This window comes from Galeopterus variegatus, unplaced genomic scaffold, assembly GCF_000696425.1.
Source record: "Galeopterus variegatus unplaced genomic scaffold, G_variegatus-3.0.2 Scaffold50, whole genome shotgun sequence".
Classification (NCBI taxonomy): domain Eukaryota; kingdom Metazoa; phylum Chordata; class Mammalia; order Dermoptera; family Cynocephalidae; genus Galeopterus; species Galeopterus variegatus.
In genome coordinates this window covers 1,238,336-1,242,752 of record NW_007726161.1, presented here as the reverse complement: position 1 = coordinate 1,242,752, position 4,417 = coordinate 1,238,336, and positions in this window count along the sequence as shown.

The following is a 4,417-nucleotide window of genomic DNA, read 5'->3' as shown; positions in this document are numbered from 1 at the left end:
ATCCGTTGCCGGACACGGAAAAAGACCAAAAAAAAAAAAAAAAAAAAAAAAAAAGAAGTCAGTACTTATGCCCAACATTAAGAGGGGAACCAGCAAGGGAGACTGAAAAGGAATGTCCTTAGGATGGAAGGATAACCTGGGTGGTGTCCTTAGAAGTCAGGTAAAAATGTCCCACTAGGTACTGTATTAATTGGGATCTAATCAAGAAAGTAAAATCACTCTAGGTATTTAAAACAGAATAGATTAATAATGAAACTGGCTACAAAAGTATTAGAAGGGATGGGGGAGCAAAAGGTAGGAGGTGAGATAACTGGAAGATTAATAACTTCAGGAAACCATTAACACCCTGGGACAGAGGAGCAAAAATGTTACCCAAAGCTCAGAGGCACAGTGCCCCTAAAGCTCCTGTTGGCTATTGGATCCCAGTTGTCTGAGCAGGAACCCAGAAGTCTATACTTCCAAGTCCTGCAGCCACCACCCAGATCCACTGCTGCCATTGTCACCAGAGCCAACAATGCTGTCACCAGTCATCTCTGCTGCCAAAGATGCCACCAGAATCCAGAAGCAGGAAGGGAGTCACTTTTCTCCTCGTTCTGTCTTCCAGTATCACACCAACATCTTCCACAAGCAGAACTCGAGCAGAAGCCAGCAAGCAAGGGAGCCTGGAAAATATAGCTTGTCTCTCTCTGATACATAGCAGAGTGCCAGAGGGCAGATGGGGGCTGAGGACAATAAGCAAACGACCAGCACAGTCTACACCTTTGGCTACCCAGCGTCCTTTGTCACTCTTCGATCTATATTTACTTTCATACAATTATTACAACTTCATGCTTTCCTCCCTAAGAATATGCAATAATCCATCCCACAAAGACCCATTCTCTCCCCCCAGAAAAGTGAGATGTAAAATCCACATCTGTATTTATTTCTGGGTGATGTTAAATCCTCTTGTAGCCCAATCTCAATCCCATCTGGATATTCTATAACCCAAAGACTAAAATGAAGTTAGTCACCAACACTGCCTCATCTTATAATGTTCTTGTTCATAAAGCTTTCAGGGCTCCCCATTACCTCAAGATCAAAGTCAAAACCCCATAGATCGGGGTTTAAGGATCTACCAAGATAGACCAAACTTTCTCTCATAACTTCCCACTACTACAATTAGATTGATCCATATTTCATTTTCTAAACACATCTTGTCTATTCCTCCCTCTAAGCCTTTGAGTTTGTTGTTTCCCCACCCCAAATGCATTCCCCATCTCTTCTTTTCTACCTCCTCTTCAATCTACCCATTCCTCAAGGCATGGCTCAGGTTCAATTCCTCCGTGGAGCTCTCTCCCAAAGGCACAGCCCTCAGGGACCGACCAGCCTGCCTTCAGTTTGATTCTTCCTGGCTTCCCAGGTGGCATGATGCCTCCTATACATCAGCTTATGGGCTGATACCTGGCTGTGGAGAATAGGGAAAATGAATTGGCAATGCATACCTGGCTATGCATTTGAAACCCAAGGCAATTAATGCCCAACATCAGCTTCCTGTAGCCTCCCATAGTCCCCACTCAGGCTCTGATTCTGAATTATAATTTGAAGCAGTATATCAACTCACCATAGCAACTTCAAAGGTGTTCAGCTGGCCTCCAGATACACTGTTCTCAGATTACTACCCAGCTACCAACCTGGTGGAGGTTATTAGCTAACCACAGATCTTGCCACTAATGTCAAATCAAAGACAGAGGCAAGCAAAATGCTTTCCAGGGACATTGCTCAAGAGGAATTGGTCACCCTAAGATGACTTGCAAGAGAGCAAAGATTTCTGCTTAGCTGTCCTGGGTTTGTTCCTGACAAAGACTAGAAGAAGTAAAGTAGTTGTAAATCTTCCTTCTCTATAGAGATTTTAAGATGTGGTTTGGAATACTAACTCCTACCAACAACAAAATTTGTTCTTAAACACAAAGGGCAATTAACAAAGAGACTAGAGACATGGTTCTTGTTCCAGTTCTGCCCTAGGTGAAACCTTTCTCTCACTAGATCTCAGTTTCCTCATCTGAAAAATGAGGAGATTGAACTAGATAATTTCCAAGGATCCTTCCAATCATAAAATCCAAAAACATCTTCAATTGCTTTCTGCTCTCCTTGTTAGAAAACAAGAGTTTTGTGCTTACCTCTCTGTGGGTCTCCAGGTTCTCATCTGTCAAATAGGGGTGATATCTTGAAACATTTTAGGATATTTTAGTACCAGCAATTCCTATAGCAATGAGCATTCAATTATTTGCATTCTCTGACTTTTTCAGTTTATTTTTCTTTTTTGCCCCAATTAAACCCTAGAGCCACTCTTGTGGCCACTTCAGGAGAGTGCCCTATGGTCCCTGCTTCTCAGTGGCTCCAGCTCTCCTGTCTGAGCCAGGAAAAAGAGCATCTGATTGGTGAAGCCTAGATCAGGTCCATACCTTAGCTGCAAGGGAGGTATGCATCTATATGTAAAGTGGGGAATTCTCCAAACAGTGCAGGGGGAAAGAACTACAAATGTCTATACAGCTGTAACCTGTAGCTATTGGGGAAGCCTTTTATCCTCAGCTTCAGCTTGCTCAACTGAATATAAGGACAATAACATTGTATTAGTCAGTTTCCTATTGCTTATAACAGAATACCTGAGCTGGGTAATTTAAAAGAAAATAAAATTTATTTCTTACAGTTTTAGAGGCTGAGAATTCCAAAGTCAAGAGGCACATCTGGTGAGGGCCTTTGTCCCAGTGGGGACTCTCTGCAGAGTCCTGAGGCAGCAGAGGGTAAGACACAATGACTGGACAAGAGCGTGTTGACATGCTCACTTATTCTCCTCATAAAGCCACCAGTGCCACTCCTGTGATAGCTCACTGATCCATTAACCCATAAACCCATCAATCCATAAATGTATTAATCTGTCATGAGGGCATAGCCCTTATGATCCAATCACTTCCCAAAGTCCCCATCTCTCAGCACTGCCATACTGGGGATCAAGCTTCAACACAAGCTTTGGAGGGGACAAACATTCAAACCATAGCAAACACCTACTTCACACACTCCAAAGCCAGGGAGGCAAAGGTCAACCCAGGAAATTCAAATTTCCTGTCTTGCAGGGTGTGGCAGGATGCAGCGAGGGGAGGGATGAGATGGCCAGAAGGAGCATGACTGAAGGTAATAACATTTTGATCATCAAGGCAAGGACCTACACTGAAATGCCCACAAAAGTGGGAATGATACAGAAGCCATTCCTTTCCAATAGCTATCACTGAGCAAGGAGAAAGAAAGAATCAGACTTAAGGAAAGAAAAAGGAGAAAGTAAAAGATATTCCAAAGTGAGACATTCTGTGTATACAGAGCCAGGAGAGGGAGGAAAGCTAAAACCTAGAATAGTCCTAAAATAGAGATCATCTTACCCTAAATCAGGATTGGGTAACAGCTTCACCTTCTCACCGAGGGCTCCAGGTCACCTGATCCTCCCACATCCCTGCACTCAATCGCCAGTAGATGAACAACAGCAGTGAAATTAGACAATGGAATCACTGCACCTGTCCTTTTCATGCCTAAAGTCTCTCCATATGAAAAAAATCGAATGTGTTCTCCCCGCCCATAACTGTATGCCTCCTCTTGCTGTCTCAGAATAACAATAAATAACAATTGATTGTGGAATATGGTTCTGAAGAGAATTTTATTATTTTATTTTATTTTATTTTATTTTTTTTTGTCTTTTGTCTTTTTTTCCGTGTCCGGCAACGGATCGCAACCCTCAGTGTTGCCCCCGTACCGGACCGGGGACCAGCAACGGGATTGCAACCCTCGGTGTTGCTCCCGCGCCTCGCTCAGCCAGTGAGCGGGAACCGGTCTGTATGTGGGATCCGAACCCTCGGGCGGGAGCGCCGCCGCGCTTCCCAAGCGGCGCACTATCCAGTGTGCCACCGGGCCGGCCCTGAAGAGAATTTTAATAAATTTGTTTACTGGTATGTTTGATCTTTACAATACTTTGAGCTTAAAAATAATAATAAATCTATGACTATATACAATGGAAGAGTTATATATATTTTTAAGAAACCCTGCATTATTCTATAACTTTACTATGTATTTATATGACTTGTATCTATACAAACTATAAATTTTACTAAAAATCATTGGATTGTACACTTACGATGGCTACTTTTATGTCATGTTAATTACACCTCAATAAAGCTGTTTCCCTATTTAATTGAAATGTATCGATTGTAGGCCGGCCCGTGGCTCACTCGGTAGAGTGCGGTGCTGATAACACCAAGACCACGGGTTCGGATCCTACATAGGGATGGCCGGTTTGCTCACTGGCTGAGCATGGTGCTGACAACACCAAGCCAAGGGTTGAGATCCCCTTACCGGTCATCTTTAAAAAAAAAAAAAAAAAAAAAAAAAAAAATGA